This window comes from Chiloscyllium plagiosum, unplaced genomic scaffold (genome assembly GCF_037043375.1).
Source record: "Chiloscyllium plagiosum isolate Xiang-an unplaced genomic scaffold, Cpla_swu_hap1 HiC_scaffold_18, whole genome shotgun sequence".
NCBI classification, from domain to species: domain Eukaryota; kingdom Metazoa; phylum Chordata; class Chondrichthyes; order Orectolobiformes; family Hemiscylliidae; genus Chiloscyllium; species Chiloscyllium plagiosum.
In genome coordinates this window covers 50,559,260-50,580,411 of record NW_028270156.1, presented here as the reverse complement: position 1 = coordinate 50,580,411, position 21,152 = coordinate 50,559,260, and the positions used below count along the sequence as shown (strand labels likewise).

At 44.2% G+C, this 21,152-nt stretch overlaps 1 protein-coding gene across 3 annotated transcripts in view; it reads right to left on the bottom strand.

Annotated features, from left to right (window-relative positions):
• Window positions 1-5,135: 5,135 nt before the first annotated feature.
• The window catches only part of saxo4 (stabilizer of axonemal microtubules 4), a 151,348-nt gene continuing 135,331 nt past the window's right edge, over window positions 5,136-21,152 (bottom strand). For 2 of the 3 annotated variants that reach the window (XM_043705996.2, XM_043705995.2), the window contains exon 14: window positions 5,137-6,307. The gene's annotated coding sequence lies outside the window, so the exon portion shown is untranslated. Of the gene's footprint in view, window positions 6,308-21,152 lie in introns of all 3 variants that reach the window. The other variant, XM_087996611.1, reaches the window with a different exon arrangement.

Sequence of the window (21,152 nt, the reverse complement as noted above, 5' to 3'; positions counted from 1 at the left end):
CAGTTGCTCCTTTCAGTAACAACAGCAACCAGTTAAGGGTTATCATTTTGATCCAAGGTTATCACCAGGGAAATATCCCAATTTTGGGAAAAGGAACCATGTTTAAACAGAGATTGTTGGTCCCAATACCAGAATGGACAAAACTTTACAAACACTAAACAGACCTTCCCAACAGATATATTCATCACCTCACCACCAGCTCCAAACTGGCTAGGGAAGCAATGACATTTACCAGTTTGATATAATCAAGAAGACAACAGAACTTGTTGGAAGGCTGTTCGCACATCATATCATTTTCAAGATCAGGAATTCTCCCTGTCCTGTAATATCAACTCAATGAAGGGTGGAACATTCATTCAGTCAATGAGTACACATTCAAACAAAGCTTTCTGTCCAGGGGACCAAGCGAGGCAATTTTTGTTTCTTTTCACTGTCTGAGTAGATCAGTCAGAAAACCCTTATAACTGGGACAGCTTCAGAAAGGGGGTGGGTCGAACCATGGGAAAACAAAAGCAGGAACACAACTCCACAAGATAAACACAGCAGCATCTCTCTCCCTACAACCAGGACTGAAGGAAGTTGCATACCCCAAGGGAGAGATACAGTGTTGAGGACTTCAACAAAAGAGCATGTGACCCAGCAGCCAAAGGCAAGAGGGTGGATATTTCATCCTTAGCCTGCAGAATACTCAACTCACTGCTTTGAGGAAAATTGCCTTGCATGTCCCACCCAAGTTTAACAACCTGGTTTGATAGTAATGATTGTGTGTGAAATGTGCTGGGCCATGAGGTTACAGATATTGCTGAAGTACAACTCTGCTGCTGTTGGTGGCCCACAGTCTCATGGATGCCCAGTCTCGAGTTGCTAGATCTGTTCAAAGTCTATCCCATTTGGCACGGTGATAGTGCCACACAACACAATGGAGAGTATACTCAATGTGAAGGTGCAACGTCATCTCCACAAGGATTGTGCAGTGGTCACGCTTAACAATCCTGTCATAGCCAGATGTATCTGCAGCCTTCAGATTTGCAAAGATGAGGTCAAGTATGTTTTTTCCCTCTTGTTGCTTCCCTCACCACCTGCTGAAGACCCACTCCAGTAATTATGTCCTTTAGGACCTGACCAACTCGATCAATAATGTTGCTGCTGAGCCACTCTTGATGGTGGACATTGGAATTCTCCATCCAGAGCATATTTTTCACCCTTGCCAACTTCAGTGCTTCCCAAGTGTTGTTCAACATGGAGGAGTACTGAGTCATCAGGGGAGGGACGACGGTACATGGTAATCATCACAAAGTTTCCTTGCTAATGCTTAACCTGAAGCCACAAGAACATCATGGGAGTCAGAGATCAATGTTGAGGATTCCCAAGGCAACTCCCTCCCAGCTGTATACCTCTATGCTGCCACCTCTGCTGGGTCTGTCCGGCCAGTGGTACAGGATATGTTGAAGGATGGTGATGGTGTATTTGAGACATAGTCATACTCACTGAATCATACCTTATAGACAATGTCAGGCTGATGCTTGACTAGTCTGTGAGACAGCTCTCCCAATTTTGGCACTAGCCCCCAGATGTTAGTAAGAAGGACTTCGCAAGGTCGACAGAGCTGTTTCTGCCATTGTCTTTATGATCCTAAAGAAGGGTTACATCCAAAACATTAGCTTCTCCACCTCCTGATTCTGCCTGACTTGCTGTGTTCTTCCAGCCTCCTGCTTGTCTACCTTAGATTCCAACATCTGCAGTTTCTTATCCGTAACTAAGATTCAGGAATGATGAAGGGGTCTTGCCCAAAACATCGATTCTCGTGCTCCTCAGATGCTGCCTGACCTGCAATGCTTTTCCAGCACCACACTCTCGACTCTGATCTCCAGTATCTGCAGTGCTCACTTTCTCCATGGGTAAATGTGGGTCTATGGAGTTAAATTAATGGCAGAACCCACTGAGGAGATGAATGTCCTACTCTTGCCCCTTGCTTTGTAAGCGCAGACTCTGAGATCATTCTTTAAAAAATGTGTGCCAACTGAAAGGTGTGAATGAATCACAGCAACATTGTGGAGAGTTTGTCTTTATCATAATCATTAGTAATGTACCTACCAACTTCATTGCTATCTACTGGAGATCTCCAACCAAACAAAATAACAAGTGATCAGTCAGTATCTCTACATTTAGGGATAAATAGATAATTGCTTTGAAATAAATATGAAACAGATTTATGCACAGCATGGAATGAAAGTTCCAGTGCTTTGTGGTAACTATGTCTCAAGGTTTTCAGATGAGACAGCCATGTTGCTGACACAGGTCTAAGAGCCAGAGGATTGGCCATACCTCAAGTTGAGAGAAAGTGAGGGCTGCAGATGCTGGAGATCAGAGCTGAAAATGTGTTGCTGGAAAGGTGCAGCAGGTCAGGCAGCATCCAAGGAACAGGAGAATTGACGTTTCGGGCATAAGCCGAAGAAGGGCTTATGCCCGAAACGTCGATTCTCCTGTTCCTTGGATGCTGCCTGACCTGCTGCACTTTTCATACCTCAAGTTCCCTTGCTGTTTCTCTGACCTGTACACTGACTGCATCTTAGTCGCTGAAGCCACATGTGTCTCATCACATTGCTCTGTTCCAGGTCAGGGCACTCTTTTTTTTCTCCCGGTGAGATTAGGGATGGCCTTGATGAAGGATAAAGGCACCATGGCAACTCCCTGAATATCTGATGTTGACATGAGCGATCTTGTGCTTGGTCACACAGATTGAGAATATGCTACGTAACTGAGTAGATAGTCCATGAATGCCTTTAATGCAATGTAGGTACCATTGATTGCTGCCCAGACTGTGAAGAAGTCAGAAACCCTCAAAACTACATGTTCCTTTATCTCTGTTGCATTGCTGTGGTACAGAATGTTTGCTGTGGACCTCAGTAACCTAATGAATGTATGTCCTGACTCCTCCAGGATGACATTGCACATATTTCCCATTGTTGCCTGAATCATAGAGGCATTACATATAGGAATTGGTCATCATGGCTGATCACTTTTCCCAATTTGATTTTCCTTCCTTTGTTCCTAACCCTTGATATCCTTGGCTAACATAAATTTACAGCAAGTTTTCCCCCCTGTGACGGTGAAACAGGAATGGGAAGTAATTAGATAAGTTTGTCCTGCACAGAAATTCATCCCATTCTCCATCTTTCCAATTAAATATTGGACAAAAATGTCCATGGGTGACTTTCATGAATTGCTTGCAATGGTGGCCCATAAATAATCAATTGATAGGCACTTCAGGGCACCTACTCACCACGTCCCCAAAACCTGCCTCTTTGGCAGGTGAGAAAGGTGGTTAATGTCCCAACTGGATAGCCATTTGACCTGCCTGCCAAATTGAGGGTGTGTATGTGTGTGTGTGTGTGTGTGTGGGGGGGGGGGGGGGGGGGGTGACTTTGAAAATGCGCCAATCTGGGACAGTCATGAATAAAGGACCAAGAGGGTAAGATCTAAAAAACCAACTTCTTGCCTCCAACAACCCTGATCGCTCTGTCCACACAACCTCCCCCTACAGGAAGAAAAAAATTACTGATGGATTCCTCAAGGAATAGCTTTTAGGACCCAGAAACTGACTGGCTTATGACTGGCTGTCTGTTTCAAGTGACCAGGTCCTCAATCTCAAGACCTATTATAGCCGACTGAGGGTGACTAATGTGCACTATCAGCTATCAATATGCTGACTGATGGGCTATTGAATGAGCTATCCTGCCAGTATGGGTGGCATGTTAGTTGCCATCTTACACACTTGCTCCCATTCCACAAAAATAGATGAAAAACTATGCCATTCTCTGTCTATGAAAGCTTTGATTTCCCAAGTATCCATGGCTGTTAGGTGGAAGAAAATTCAAAACTTTTCGGTTGTGTGTGGAAAAAGTGCTTTGTAATTTAATTCCTAAATGACCTGGTTCTGAGTTTGAGATGGTGTCTCCTTGTACTTGATTGCGAGAAACAGTTTCCCCATATCTACCTAATAAATCCTTTGAATGTTTCACACAGCTTCATAAGATAGCCCTTTCATATCCATATTCAAAGGAATACAAGCTGTATTAACCCAATCCATGCCTTAACATTGCACCCAGCAGCCCCAGTCAGTTTGGTAAATCTGTGCTGCATCCACTTCAAGGGCAATTCATTCTCCCTCGGGTGTAGTATCCAAAGTTGAATATCTGAAATACTGGCAACCCTGTGTCATGGAAGTTGTAAGTGCTGATCAGCTCTACAGACAGTGAATACAGCTGCTGGCAAATGAATATGGTTACACTTCTTCAGGCAACAGGTCAAGATGCCCTATTGCCTATCTGGTGATGTGTGCTGTTTTTTTAAGTGTCAACTATGACTCAATGTAGACACTTTAGCTCCTGAATTCAAAGGTTGTGGCTTCAAATTCAATTCAAGTTCAAGAAGCAGAAGAAACTTGAATAAAATTAACCAATACTCAGTCGGTGCTGCATTGTATTGACTTACAAGTGAAACTTTACACTTATCTCTCAGGTGAATATAAAAAAGATCGCACGTTACCAGTTTGAGCAAGCACGATGTCATCTAACTCCCAACCAACATCTCCAACAGATTAATTTGGCCATTATTGCAATGCTGCTTGTAGGCCTCTGCTGTGCATAAATTGACTGCAGCATGTCCAATGTTCTAACAGCGATCACATTTAAAGTATTTCATTGATTGTGAAGCATTTGGACTACCTGGAGGTCATGAGGGGCCCTATGTGAGTGTTAATCCTTTCTATTTATGTACCTTTGGCTTTGACAGCTGAAGCAACTGAAGCTGAAGTCTGGTGAGAGAAAAGCTGATTACAGATATGGTTTACCCTGAGTTGTGAGTTAATACAAGTTGAATTGTACAATTTGAGAAGTGGAATATTTGCCACACACTGGGTGCAGGGATGGGATGAGATTAGATTTAGATTAGATTAGATTCCCTACAGTGTGGAAACAGGCCCTTCAACCCAACAAGTCCACACCGACCCTCCGAAGAGTAACCCACCCAGACCCATTTCCCTCTGACTAATGCACCTAACACAATGGGCAATTTAGCATGGTCAATCCACCTGACCTGCACATCTTTGGACTGTGGGAGGAAACCGGAGCACCCAGAGGAAACCCACAGAGATATGGGGAGAATGTGCAAACTCCACAAAGACAGTCACCCGAGTCTAGAATCAAACCTGGGTCCCTGGGGCTGTGAGGCTGCAGTGTTCAGTGCCTCTGTTAGCACCAAGATTAGAATGGTGCTGGAAAAGCACAGCAGGTCAGGCAACATCTGAGGAGCAGGAAAACCTACATTTCGGGCAAAAGCTCTTCGGCAGAAATGAGAAATGAGGTTGGGAACCTTGGGTGTGGTTTTACATATATGTGCACCAGGTAGCTATTAACATATTGACAGTGTAAAGCAGAATAAAGAGGAGCAAATACTGCAGATGCTAGAAACTGGAAACAAAAACACAGAATTCAGACTCAAATGTAAACTCTGTTTCTTTGTCCATAGACACTGCCAGACCTGTTGAGTTTCTACAGCATTTTCGGTTTTCGTTTAATAAAGTGAAGGCTATTTCCACAATACAGATAACATCTTGGAAATTACTTTTTGTGTCGTGTAAAAATAATTACTGGGTGTGAGGAAAAGACGTGTGTCTTAAAGCTATTCAATTTACAATGGGGACTGAAAAGTGGAGTAAAATTAGTAAATCAGAGATTACAAGTCACTGCTTAAAAGCCATCACTCGAGCCTTGGCAACCAGATAAAAAAAGTGCCTTTGAAGAAATTCCAATGTTCTTATTACTCCATGGAGACCTCCACAAGCAACAGCAGACCCCTGAACTTCATTCAAAACATTGTCTTATGAAACATTTAGTTTTATGTTGCAATTATGTGAAATTTATTTTCCTATATTTGCTGGTGCTGTGAAAATGCTGGATTAGTGTTAAGTCAACTGTTTCCCATCTGGTTTATTTTTTAATGAAATTGGATTGATGGCACATTTAAACTGGAATGCAAGTTGAGCCATATCAGAAATGATCAACTACATTCCCTAACAACCACTATTCAACAGGATCAACAAATATTTATCTGAACGTAGAGAAATAACATCACTCAACATGATCTTCTTGGGTTACTCTTGTCCCCGAATGTTGAAGGGATGTCTGTGTGAAGAACAGCTACAAACTGATAAGTACCATATTCTTAAAGTGAGATTGAATTCAGGACGAATTACTTTCTTTCTGCTTCCACTGAAGAAACGATGACTGATGTAAACCACTGTTACCTGTGAAAACAACAGAATGCTGTTATTGGATCCAGATTGTGAACCTTATCATTTTCTATGTCAGTATTTTAGCTGTTTCTTTAATAAGTCCAGTGTTTTGGGTTGAACTTTCTTTCGTGCAATCTGTTGGAGATAATAATCACATACCAGATAAAGAAACATTTCTAGTCTTGCTTCCAAACCTTCTAACCTGTTGCCCTTTCATATCTGAACACCAACAACAACAACAATCATTTGTGTTGCAGTTTCATGCAAGTAAAATATCCCAAGACAATTCACAAATATTATGGAGCAAAATTTAACATTGGATTATCTAAGGAAATGCTACCGTAAATGACCAAAGAGTGAAGTTTTAACAAATATTTTGATGACAGATAACAAGGTTTGGGAAGGCAATTCCAGAACTTAGTACTTTGACAGCTGAAGGCACAGCCACCTGTTGTGAAGGATTAAAATTGGGCTGCTCAAGATGTCAGAAATAAAGGCACAGGTATGTGAAATGGGAGCGAGAAAAGAAATAGGTGTGTGTGTGTGTGTGTTGGGGGGGGATTGAGGCCATGAACACTTTTGAAGGCAAAGCCCCATTATTTAATCAACAGCCAATACATGTCAATGTGCAAAGGGATGATGAGTGTCCAGGACTTAGTACAAGTAAGGAGTTGGGCAGTAGAATTTTGGATACCATCACTTTAATGAAGGATGGAATCTGGGAAACCAAACACAATGTTTTGGACTAGTGAAGTCTAGAGGTAACAAAGACAAAGCATTTTTCAGCTGTGGACACACTCAGGCAGAGCCAGTTGATGGTATGGAGGTGAAAATTAGATATAATGTAGAGATCTGATCTAAAGCTTATCTTGGAGCTAAATCTGACACCAAGGTTATAAATAATGTGGTTCAGCCTTATAAAATTGCCAGGAAGAAGAATGGAGTTGATGGCTTGGAAATAAATTCTGTATCAGTCACCAAAGGCAATAGCTTCAGCTTTCCTAAATTTAATTGGAGGAAACATCTCTTCATCTAGTGTGAGATATTAAAGAAGCAGGCAGACAACTTAGAGTTAGAAAGGCATTGGTGAGATAGACTGGATATTGTCAGTATACATGTGCAAAGTAATGTTTCATTTTTGAATGGGCAGCACATGGTTGAGAAATAGGAGGGATGAGGGGAAATCAGGAATAGATCCTTGGAGGACACCAGAGGTAATGGTGTGGAGCAGAAGCAGGAGATATTGCAGGCAATTCTCTGGCTAAAGTAAGAATGGAACTATAGAAGAGCAGTCCAACCAAATGAACTACAGTAAAGAGGCACTGGAGGACAATAATATGGTGATAGTGTCAAAAGTGCTGACGTGCTGAAGGATGAAGAATATTGGCATGCTATTTTCACGGTTATCAGCATGCTATTTGTATGTTTAAAAAACATTCTGCTTCAGTACTGTGGCAGACCAGGAAACCAACTGAAAGAATTCAAACATGGTGTTTTAGGAAAGGTGGACACAAATTTGGAGGCAAAACATGTTAAAGGGCATCAGAGAGGAAAGGGCGATTATGGTGGTAGTTGCCAAGATCAAAGGTCAAAGCTGGTGTCATGTTCCAAGATATACAGAGGAACCTCGATTATCCGAATATCAATTATCTGAATATCGGATTATCCGAAGGAGATCTCGAGGTCCTGACAGAAACATTACATCAAAGAGGTGTTTCCAATGCTGATTGTGCCTTTTGCTTACAATGATTAAAAACGAACTCGGCTTACTGAAATGCTGCTGAGAACAGTCCTGGATATCGATGGGAGCCCAGGCACCGTCTGCAAATGACTGACTGCCCGCCCTCTCTCTCACCACACCTTTCCTGGAGTTCTACACAGGGGCGTATCCTAAACCCTCCTTCCCCAGATAATCTCTCTATCATTCTCCTGTACAGGACAAAAGTAGAACTTGGCAAAAAATTGCAGTAAAACGTGTGTGTGTGCACGCGCAAGTGAGTGTCTGTGTGCGTGCGCGCACGCTATTTGAACACTCACCCCACCCACCCCCCCCCCCCCCCCCACCAAAGGCAGCAGCAGTCTTATTGTTAGTGTCCAGTCTGGCTGCCCGGAGGTGGGAGCAGCGGGGGAGCGAGGTGGACAAGTCGGGTGGGGGCAGCAGCGTGGAGGGTGAGGTGGAATGTGGGTGGGAGCGGATGGGGAGGGCAGGGTTGGAAGGGGTTGAGGGGCGGATGGGGGAAGGCTGTGCGGGCAGGGGCACGGATGGTAGGTGGACATGGATGGGATGGGGGTGGGGCAGAGGTGTGGGGCATAGGATGGCGTGGTTGGACAAGATTGGGGGCGGATTGGGGTGTGGGAGTGGGGGTGGACTGGGGGAGGGGATGGGGTTGGACTGGGGCAGGGTTGGATGGGGTTGAGGGTCAGATGAGGAAATGGTTGGATGGGGTTAGGGGTGTGCACGGGAGGCAGAGGTGGGGACGCGTGGGGTTGGGGTAAGATGGGAAGGAGGGTTGGTGGGTGGATGGGTGGATGGGTGGGGGCTCGCGCGTGATGTTTTGTGCCTAGTCTCCTGAATGGGGAGCAGACATAACAAGTGCTCGCTGTATCAATCCCATTGAACTGATTGCGGGGGAGGGATGGGTGGTAGGAGGGCTTCAACAATGTTGCAGGTCCCTTACACACAAGTGTGTGCGTGTGCTCGGAAACAAACCCTGAGACAGAGAGAGGGAGCAAGGCAGGCAGAGCGAGGAAACTTCAGAAAACTCTGAGCTCCAGAGGAGAGGCATTGAATCAATTAACTGAATAATCAATTATCCAAATGAAATAATGACTGCCCAACTCGTTTGGATAATCGAGATAATAAACTTGCAGTCAAAAAACTGAACAAAAGGCTGCAAGGGATGACCACCAGAGGGACACATGACTTGTTTGTGAATTTAAAGCATTACCTTATCTTGAAAGGGCACTGAATGAATGCTCCAGACTGTTGTTTCAATGCCCTCTCTGAAGCTAGTTCAAAAGGGTAATTTCAATTTGAATGGGTCATTCAAAGGAAAAGACATTGGCTGTTCCAAACTCAAGTAGCATCAAATGATAATACAGGATAATGATAATACAAGGAAAAGGACTTTTAGCATGTGCAAGATCCATGAGGTAAAAACAATGACTGCAGATGCTAGAAACCAGATTCTGGATTAGTGGGGCTGGAAGAGCTTAGCAGTTCAGGCAGCATCCAAGGAGCTTTGAAATCGACGTTTCGGGCAAAAGACCTTCATCAGGAATAAAGGCAGTGAGCCTGAAGCGTGGAGAGATAAGCTAGAGGAGGGTGGGGGTGGGGAGAAAGTAGCATAGAGTACAATGGGTGAGTGGGGGAGGTGATGAAGGTGATAGGTCAGGGAGGAGAGGGTGGAGTGGATAGGTGGAAAAGGAGGTAGGCAGGTAGGACAAGTCCGGACAAGTCATGGGGACAGTGCTGAGCTGGAAGTTTGGAACTAGGGTGAGGTGGGGGAAGGGGAAATGAGGAAACTGTTGAAGTCCACATTGATGCCCTGGGGTTGAAGTGTTCCGAGGCGGAAGATGAGGCGTTCTTCCTCCAGGCGTCTGGTGGTGAGGGAGCGGCGGTGAAGGAGGCCCAGGACCTCCATGTCCTCGACAGAGTGGGAGGGGGAGTTGAAATGTTGGGCCACGGGGCGGTGTGGTTGATTGGTGCGGGTGTCCCGGAGATGTTCTCTAAAGCGCTCTGCTAGGAGGCACCCAGTCTCCCCAATGTAGAGGAGACCGCATCGGGAGCAACGGATACAATAAATGATATTAGTGGATGTGCAAGTAAAACTTTGATGGATGTGGAAGGCTCCTTTAGGGCCTTGGATGGAGGTGAGGGAGGAGGTGTGGGCGCAGGTTTTACAGTTCCTGTGGTGGCAGGGGAAAGTGCCAGGATGTGAGGGTGGGTTGTAGGGGGGCCTGGACCTGACCAGGTAGTCACAGAGGGAACAGTCTTTGCGGAAGGCGGAAAGGGGTGGGGAGGGAAATATATCCCTGGTGGTGGGGTCTGTTTGGAGGTGGCGGAAATGTCGGCGGATGATTTGGTTTATGCGAAGGTTGGTAGGCTGGAAGGTGAGCACCAGGGGCGTTCTATCCTTGTTACGGTTGGAGGGGTGGGGTCTGAGGGCGGAGGTGTGGGATATGGACGAGATGCGTTGGAGGGCGTCTTTAACCACATGGGAAGGGATATTGCGGTCTCTAAAGAAGGAGGCCATCTGGTGTGTTCTGTGGTGGAACTGGTCCTCCTGGGAGCAGATATGGTGGAGGCGGAGGAATTGAGAATACGGGATGGCATTTTTGCAAGAGGTAGGGTGGGAAGAGGTGTAATCCAGGTAGCTGTGGGAGTCGGCGGGTTTGTAAAAAATGTCAGTGTCAAGTCGGTCGTCATTAATGGAGATGGAGAGGTCAGGAAGGTGTCAGAGATGGTCCAGGTAAATTTAAGGTCAGGGTGGAATGTGTTGGTAAAGTTGATGAATTGCTCAACCTCCTCACGGGAGCACGAGGTGGCGCCAATGCAGTCATCAATGTAGCGGAGGAAGAGGTGGGGAGTGGTGCCGGTGTAATTACGGAAGATCAACTGCTCTACGTAGCCAACAAAGAGACAGGCATAGCTGGGGCCCATACATGTGCCCATGGCTACCCCTTTAGTCTGGAGGAAGTGGGAGGATTCAAAGGAGAAATTGTTAAGGGTGAGGACCAGTTCGGCCAAACGAATGAGAGTGTCGGTGGAAGGGTACTGTTGGGGATGTCTGGAGAGGAAAAACTGGAGGGCTTGGAGGCCCTGGTCATGGCGGATGGAGGTGTAGAGGGATTAGATATCCATGGTGAAGATGAGGCGTTGGGGGCCGGGGAAATGGAAGTCTTGGAGGAGGTGGAGGGCGTGGGTGGTGTCTCGAACGTATGTGGGGAGTTTCTGGACTAGGGGGGATAGGACAGTGTCGAGGTAGGTAGAGATGACTTCAGTGGGGCAGGAGCATGCTGAGACAATGGGTCGGCCAGGGTGGTCAGGCTTGTGCAAGATACATTATGAGAAAGGCATTTTGTTGTCTAATTTGAAAGTTTGGTAATTCCAACAAAAGCCATTGAACAAGCTGAAACTCTCACATGCAGTCAGGATAACAAATAATACTTTGGATGTGGCAAAAGGTCCTCCCTCTCCCTGTTCTATCTTTGAAATCACCTGAGGACAGACATGCTGAAAATTCAATCACACAGAACACAAATTCAATCACATAACAACTTTGGATTGCAAGACTTTTACTTCACCATTACAACATTTTCATTTCCAAATCTACAGGCCTGCCATGAAAGAGCCCACGATAACTATAAGCTGCAACCATATTGTTGAACCTTCATCTGTATCTAATCATTGAGTGCGTGAGAGAGAAATGAGTGAGTAAGAAATGTGTGTTCAGGAACATGTAGCCAACTCAGAGACAAGACAAAGCTGCACCTCCAGGCTCTTTGCTCACTGTCATAGACTCACTCTCTCAGTTTACCTGATGCTTGCAGCATTCATGCCTCATAATTCCTTGCCTTGTCTTTCTGCACTTTGCCTCCTCAGCCTGCTTGTATTGCTGCTGTCTGGCATCAACCAGAAGCCAGGAAACTTGCTATAGTTGTCAGGAGGAGTCAGTCAAGTCAAAGGGCATTGGTTTGCTTAAAAGCTGCAGCACAGTAAGTCAAAGGCTGCCTCCAGTAATAGTCATGAAGAGTGAAGAGCTGATCGACAGTCAGCACATCACACGTCTTGAGTCCCTCTGTCCCTACTGTGGGGCTTTTTCCATCTTGAAATGAGACAGAAGCAGATATGGGAGATGAAAGTGGGAGGCACAGCTATTACTGTCGGTGCAGGTGGGAAGATGTACTGAGCGAGTGATTAGGTAGTGCAGAAGGCATGCAGAGTTAGTAATGTCGGGGGTTATGGTGAGTGACAGTGAGTGGGAAGACTTTGCAAGCAATAGCAAGACTGTTAGAGAATGAACTTTCGTGGGAAGTGTGTAAAGGTGCAGAAAGAGTGCACGCGTGGTATTGGTGAGAAGATGGTGGCTTTTTTACTGTCAGAGTGGAGAAGGACATTTTCCTATATTGTTGCACATTCCTTTAGACAGCTGAATTTACTAACATGGCTCCTGAAGAAGGGTTACACCCAAAATATTGACTTCTCTATGTCCTGATTCTACCTAGCTTGCTATGTTCTTCCAGCCTCCTGCTTGTCTACCTACTAACATAGATGACAACCTTGGACAAAAATGGTATAGTCTCATATACTGGCATCCTCTACTGAATCCTGGAGAAGACGTATTCATGTCTCTCTCTTCCACCATCTCCTCTCAACAACCTTCATTGTCTCACACCCCTCCCTTGGAGTCTCCCTCCCTTTCTCCCCCCTCCCAACAAAGCAGGGTAGAACTTAAACAGTTAACGATAGGGCCCTTGGGGAATGTTGTCAACAGAGAGTCCGAGGGGTTCAGGCGCATAATTCCTTGAAAGCCATGTCGCATGTGTGAAGACAATGGCCGCAAGAGGGTTTTTGAGGGGAGTAAGGTAGAAGAGAGAAGCTGCAAAAGGGAATGGTGGAAGCTAGAAGGGCTAGAAAACAGTTTTAAATCTGCCAAAGATGTGCACAACCTCTGGTTTAAGGGTGTACAGGTTCCAGTGCTATTTTACAGGAACTAAATGAAATGAATGTTATCGCAATGAACACTGTATCAATAATTAAATTTAAATCTGAGATTGTGATCTGAGATGCTGTAAAGAAGTTTTGGGAACTGTTTGGTTAAAATCTTCCAGATTTGTGTATTTGCAATGGAAATGCATCAGCTATTTTTTCTGTTATAGAAATGGGCATCACTTATTTGGAAAGAAAACTTTACTTGTTATGTCTGTTATCTTGTGCCAATTTAAATACTGCCGTAACTAGAAATGAATGTTTTCCTTGTGTATTGTGGGTCTAAGTATCATGGATGTTGATAAGAGAAATAACTCCACACAGGCCAGTGTCCCCGTCACTAAGTCACCCTTTATTTACACATGCATAGCACATGACATTGAACCAATTAGCTCAGAGCCAGCTCCCAGAGTGAATAAAACCCCTGACACAATATCGGAGCAAATGCTGAAAACAAAATATGCTGGAAGTCACAGCAGGACAGGCAGGGTCCATGGAGAGAGAGCAAGCTAACATTTCGAGTCTGGATGACTTTTCAGCAGAGCTGACATGGTGTGGAGGAGGCAGCATTTATGCATTAGTGAGGGTGGGGCAGCAGGATGGAGTGCTGGGGAGAGAGGCTGGTGATAGTGCAGATTAAGTGATCGGAGTGTGAGAATGGCAGAGAATGGTGTGTCTAATTGCTAGACTGCCAAACAACAAGGCAGAATGTGTACACTTAAATGGTAGTCCTGAGGAGTGCTGCCGAACAAAGAGACCTTGGAGTGCAGGTTCATAGTTCCTTGGAAGTGGAGTTGCAGTTAGACAGTACAGTGAAGAAAGCATTGAGTGCGCTTGCCTTTATTGGTCAGTGCATTGAATATAGGAGTTGAGAGGTCATGTTGCGGCTGCACAGGACATTGGGAGTTAGACCACTATAGGAATACTGCATTCAATTCTGGTCTCCCTGCTACAGGAAATACTTGAAATTTGAAAGGGTCAGAAATAAGTTACAAGGATGTTGCCAGGGTAGGAGGGTTTGAGTTTCAGGGAGAGGCTGAAAAGGCTGTGGCTATTTTCCCTGGAGCACTGGGAGCTGAGGGGTGACTTTGTAGAGAAGTATAGAATCATGAGGGGCAAGGATAAGGTGAACAACCACAGGGTAAGGGAATCTAAAACCAGAAGGGAGAGGTAAAAGGTGTGAGGGGAAAGATTTAAAAGAGAACCATGGAGCAGCTTCTTCATGTAGAGGTCGGTGTATGTATGGAACGTCTGCCAGAGGAAGTGGCTGAGGCTGGTACAATTACAACATTTAAAAAACATCTGGATGGATAAATGAATAGGAAGAGTTTAGAGGGATATGGGCCAAATGTTGGCAATAGGACTAGATTTATTTAGGATATCTGGAGGCATGGATGAGTTGGACCTGTTTCCATGCTGTACAGCCTATGACCCTATGATTCAGCCTCATATACTGGTGATGTGTACCAGACCATAGACTGTCCTGCCAAAATTCATCATCTTTAGGCAGTAAAGGCATTCAGGCTACAATATCTGCCATGTCCATTGTATCCTCCAGATGTTTCTTCAATGCTAGGGAAAGGGGGAGAACCCAAACGTTCTGACAGCCTTGCCAGATGTTCTGAGGGGCTGGACAGGTTTTGCTCCGGCCCAGATTGCAAGGTTGCACCTTTCATGTGGGCAACATGCTTGTTCAGGTTCACCTCTCCTACCCGAACTTTGTACATCACAGCACCTAACCTTGTGTCAATCATGCCTCTGATCCTGATGCTGCCTGGCTTGCTGTGTTTTTCCAGCCTCCTGCCTGTCTACTTTGGATTCTAGCATCTGCAGTTTTTTTGTCTCTGATCCATTTCCATGGTTTCAACACCAAACTTCATCCCCTGAAGTAAACTGCCTCTTGTGTAGAGGAGTCTTGTGTCCACTATTGGCATTCCTGATGTCATTTCACCCTCCACCCCAGGTCTGCAAAACTTCCAGATATTTAATTAGGACTTTACTCAGGCAGCCATTTTCTAATTTAAAAATGTTGAGCCATTCTAGGTGAATTTTACTCAACCAACTTTACCTCATCAGGCCTGGGTCCGAACTTTTTACTACTACCAGTGGTAACTAAACCAGCTGCTTCTCATGTGAGACCGGAACCAAAGTTGTACAGTTAAACTGTAAAGGTTCCCAGGTATATGTTCTGAGTCTAGCCGAGGTTTTACACAAGCTTCAGGGTTAGAATCCAGAGCGAAATTTGTTAACAACTCGCTCTGCAATCACTGATACAGCCGTACTAGTATCAACCTTCATTAGAACTAGGTGACCATTTAACCCGATGTTTACTTTGATTGGTTCTGATTTGGATGTTGCTAAACAATCTAACTGTTCCAAGCCAGATGTAGGTGGGCTTTCCAGGGTGCATTCTCCTGGATATCAGCCTATGAATGCTCTTGCTCAATTTAGGCTGAGTAGAACTCTTTTGCTCACTCTAGTCTGCACACCGGCATTAACTACAACAGCTTGTCAGTCTGAATCCTGAAGAAAATCTTTAACATGTTGCCGAGGCTTGGTTTTATTTTGGGGTTTTGCTGTGGGCTGACCTAGAGTTACTCTGTTCAGGATATGTCCTGTGTAAGGCTATGCAACTGCTGACTCAACTGCTTCCCTCAAAGTCAGCCTGGCAAGGGTGCCTACTTCTGATGACATTCTCTGTAGTTCATGTTCCACTTGTCTCATTTTCTAATGATAAAGCCAGTAGTCAGGCCTGTTTGAAGTCCGGGCACTTTGCATGATCACACCAAACGGTCTCACAGCATCTTACAAAGGATTAAACTAAAGTCACATGCCTCTGCCAGGCATAATAACCTGGTCAACAATCCTGAGACACAGATTCCCCTTGTTCTCAAACTGCTGAGTAAAACTGATAGCATCTCAAAATTAGAGGAGGCTTGGGGGCCATAATATTCCTTAACTAAATCTGCCAACTTTTGAAAGGTTTTAGTATTTGGTGCCTCAGGACATTTTAAACGCCTAACAACTAAAAAAGCTGTGGGTCCACAAGCTGTCAGGAGAATTACTCATTTCTTTTCACCTCCCCCAATGTAATTTGCCCAGGGAAAGAAGAAACCTTCTTTCCACATATTGGCCCAGTCTTTGACAGCAGGAATAAACAAGTCAAACTTCCCAACTAATGGCATGATGCCAGAAATATTTACTCCAACTCAAAGATGAGTGTTGTGAGTGAATTTCTTCAGGAGCATAGTATTCTCTCATCACCACTAAATTAACTCCAAGGCCAATATCCTGTCACCAAGTCACCCTTTATTGAACGTGCATAGATACTCCCTCAGAGCCAGCTCTCAGAGTTAACAGGATGTTTGAAGCTCCAGTTTTTTTTTCTTTTAGAGCATTTTGGGAAAGTTAGTCTCCAAGAACTAATAGGTTTTTCTTTACATTGCTGGGATTGAGAGAGTTTACAAGTAAATAAAGCAAACAGTACAGGGCATTAGGCTTTTTGATAGATGCTTCAACACTTTTTTAAGCTTAGGGGAAGCACCCGTGTCTTGAAGAGAAATCTTTCAGTTTTAGTCTCAGGTTGGAGCAGTTCTGCAGGATTCTTATCTGAAGATGGATATGTAAAGCAATTTCTCCTGGGAAAGGGAGAAGATGGTTTAGATTTGCTAAAAAATGGATTATGTCAGAGTCAGGAGTTTAGTAATAGTTCCAGGTCAGAAAGGTTTGGGTAAAACCCTAAAGGGGTTGTTTTAAGACAAAAAGGATTAAATTCACATGAAAGCTCCAGAAAGAGACTATCAGATTCTTCAGACCGAAGCTCACAGTTAAAGCCTAGAGAGGTGATTGATAAAATAACTCCACAGAGGCCAGCAACCCATCACCAAGTCACCTTTTATTTATATGTGGAGAGTCCCTGATCCAACTCCCTCAGAGCCAGCTGTCAGAGTGAACTGGATGTCTGACACTCATGTTTTTTTTTACTTTTTTTTAGAGTGAACAGAACCTCTGACATTCTTGTTTATTTTTTCTTTTTTCTTAATCCCCACACTACCGCCTAACTGCAGTAGTGCTATGCTCCAGTTTATATCTGTCAGCCAGGGCTCCCTAATTGGACCAGGTTAACAGCCCAAATCTGGGAACTCATTCTATGATGTCAACCAGGCTGACCTCATTACAATCACTACAGTAAGTAATGAAGATATTATTAAATTCTTCACTTCCTATTCAGGACTCACTCTGCAGCCTAACACTTTTGCTTTTATTCACTTATGATATGTATGTGTCGTTGCCTGGATCAGCATTTATTGCCCGTACCTACTTCCCCTTGAGATGAGTGGCTTGCTAAGCCATTTCAGAAAGCAGTTAAGAGCCAACCACATTGCTGGTAGTTTGGGGATACATGTAGGCCTGACCATGGTCCTACACAGGTAAGGCTAGCTGATTTCCTTCCTTAAAGGACATTAGATTGGTTTTGTAACGTCGATTCTCCTGTTCCCTGGATGCTGCCTGACCTGCTGCGCTTTTCCAGCAACACATTTCCAGCTCTGATCTCCAGCATCTGCAGACCTCACTTTCTCCTTTGTACAAATCAACAATGGTTACCTGGTTGCCATTAGGCTAGCTTTTAATTCCAGGAATTTTAAAAATTAAATCCAAATTTCATCATCTGCCATAGTAGTATTTGAATCCATATCCCGAAGACATTAGTCCTGGGCCCCTTGCTTACTAGCTCAGTGACATTATCATGAGACCTCTCCTTCCCACTGCTCCCAGCGACATTTCTACAACATGAGGTGTGTGCAGAATTTGACTGATCTCCTGAATTGAGAAGAGGATTTCCACTTCAGGCCAATTAAGGACCTTATAATTAAATGTCTGCAGGCCAAGCCGGACAAGTTGAGATCAATTCACACTTGGCTTTGACAAAGGCTAAAGGTTGGAAGCCTTTCTCCATTGTAAAATTTAGCTCGTAGAATTCTGTGTCAAAGCTACTGATAAATCAATACACATATAATAACTGGAGTCCTTGGCCATGAGTTAACTTCAGAAAATTCCCTGAAATCTACGAGAAATGGGACGGAAATCTAGGTTTGACATTAGTATGACAAAATCTCATTTATCAGACTTTTAAAGGAGTTACTAAGATCTAGAAACAGCAGTGAGATTTGTAGAATTTGTAGATTCTGTTACCTGAAATCTCTTCGATAAGAATACTGGGAGGATGGCGTTAAAGTCTGAGGGCAGTTATATATGAGCATGTAAAATTGGAGTAGATGTAGACCATTTGACTCCTCATGTCCACTTTGCCATTCAATAAGACCATGGATGATCTGCTTGTGTTTTGAATTTCACATTTCCATCTGCCTTCGGTTCAACCAAAAATCTATCCACATCTGTCTTATCTGCCACTCTCTTCTGAAGCAGACAATTTCAAAATCGCACAAGCCTCCGAGAAAAAAATTGTCATCTTTGTCCTGAAAGCCCCCAATTTTAAATCTTTGTCCCCTAGTTCTGGAGGAACCTGAAGAAGGAACACCCTGTTAAACCCATCAGGATCTATTCCTCTTCGAGGTCATCCCTCACTCTTCAAAACTCTAACGGACACAGGCCCAGTTCACCCAACCCATCCGCATAAGAAAACCTTCTTATTCCAGATTTGATCAAACAAACCTCCCCTGAACCATCTCCAATTAGGGATCAACTGGGATAAACAATCTTCAGATAAATACGGAAGCTGGATGGTAAAAATCTGACACAATTGGATGTTGCTGGGATCTAACCAGAAAGGAAAGGACACCAGGATCTGCCGATCTTACAGGACTGTGTAGAACCCTGCAGAAATAAGCTACATTGCTCTTACTCCTGTTCAGACAATATGGTCTCCATCTTGTACCACAGTCCAGCCTGCGAATTTCCCCCACCATCCACAATGTATTGGGAATCACTTTACTGACCATTCCTTCCCCATTGTCAGACTGCTTCTCTCTTTACATGCAAAAGGCAAAATACAAATTCTGGAAACCTGAAATCAAAACAAAAAAATGATGGAAATATCCAGCTGATATAGTAACAATATTTGAAGGGTGGAACAGAGTGAATAAGTGGAATCTTCTTGAGGCGTGGGGGCTGTGGCTGAGGTACGAGTGGGAGATCCACACTTTCTTTTCCAGTGATGGCCCAGCAACACTCCACAAGCCAAGGAGACAGTGATAAGTGCACCGATGGACAACATGAGTAGCTACCAACTACTCCTGTGTTCAGCATGGCTTCTGCTGGAAGAGGATCCAGGAGTCTCAGAAACACAAACAGGAACTGGGACTAAAAGGGTTTGGAAGCAAGGGTCGGTTCTAGAACCCAGCAAGCAGCCATTTTGTAAAATTTGTAGCCGCTTGAGTAAGCATTGAGCAGCTTTGATCGAGAGCACCACTCCCCTCCCCCCACTCCCCCCCCCCATCCCCACTAACACTTGAGGTACGAGGATACTCACTGTGCACACTGCCTGGTAATAGAATCACATGCTGGTTGACATGGGTTACACGGTTAACAGGGTTAACCCCTGCAATAGCAGGTTGACACTTAAACAGCCATTAATTAGGGACTGAAGGACCTCAACAGGAAATAAGGCAGGACAGCCAGCCATGGGTATACCTGCTACCCAACTAATTAAGTGATCTTCCCTTAAGCTCATCATCACTGAGAGCAGAAGATTCCACCCAATGTTCCAGATTGTGACATTTCAGCAGAGCTGGAAAATGTTATGGGCGAAACGGCCTTAAAGCAAGTACAAAGTCATCAAGTGGGTGAACTGGAGAATGTAACAGGAGGGAATGTCTATGATAGGTTAGAACAAGGAATGATTTAAACAACAGAAGGGATGATAATATGAAGCAAAATGGAATAAATGAAGAAATACAGGTTGTAAATGGCAATGACAGGACTATTTTCAGTATCCATATTCTCTATAATTACCTTTAAGAGTAAGGTCAACATTATCAGATGCCAAGCCCTCCGCCAATTCATTTCAATTCACTTGAAACCTCACGTTTTAACAGTGAAAATCTATTTTTGATACATTCCTATTTAGGAATATGGATTTACCCAGGGTGAAAATTAGTTTCAGACTGCTTCTGGATGTGCTCACCAGATGGAGTCCTGAGGCTTATCTGAAATTTTCTCTTGGGCCAAACTGTTGCAAGCCACCAGAGAGGTGTGCATACAAATCAGACATCAACAGGCAACTCAGCAGCTCCTCTGGCAGGAAGTTAGGCTGACTATCTCTCCAGTAACAACTTCTGGCAAGTCATGAGAGGGAGAGGTGATTGGAAGCAAGCAGATGCAGAAGGGGATGGAGGCAATCAGGAGGTATTGCTGGACGGTTGAGGGAGCCATCAGGCAGGGAAGAGGCTTTGAGAAGTGACCATTGAAGGAAGCGGCAATGGGGAATGAGGGAAGTAATTAGGAGGTTCCAAAAGGAGATCTGCATTGATCATCAGGATCACGATGGACCCAGGAAGGAGGATTAAAAGAATTTAGCCTGAGACATGAGAACAACTGAAACTTAAAAGCATAGTGCAATTTTCTTTTAAATCCCTGTCCTGCCTTCACATTTCCCTTTGTGGAACTTAATTTCATGGCTAATCAGATATATAAACCTCCAACACTTGGGAAGGTCATGATGCTTACTGGGAGTATTTTCTATTCTATACACAAACATTGTTAATGTAGCATCTGTTTTCTCATCAACTGCTCAATAATACCAATTACCAACTAATATCCTTGGGGACAGAATAAATAGTACAAGCCAGTCGGAAGCCTGAAAGCACATTAATGTGCATTAATTTATCAGCGTTCAAAGAATGTTATCAGAGAAGTGACATTAATCAGAGGTTAACAAGGAAATGCTGATGTAGTTGCAAGGATTCCACAACACTTAGAAATGTTCTGTGGGAAGGAGTAATCTGATTTCTAACCAAATATGGCAATTTAGAGTGGTAGTGAGAACGCTTCTGTTTACAGCATTACTAATACATCTCAATGATACATCATAATACTGTCCATTTCTTGTAAATGTGCAGAGGAGATGGGTAAAGCATTCTGTGCTGTTTTCTTGGTACAATACAGACTAGCCAGGCAAACATTATT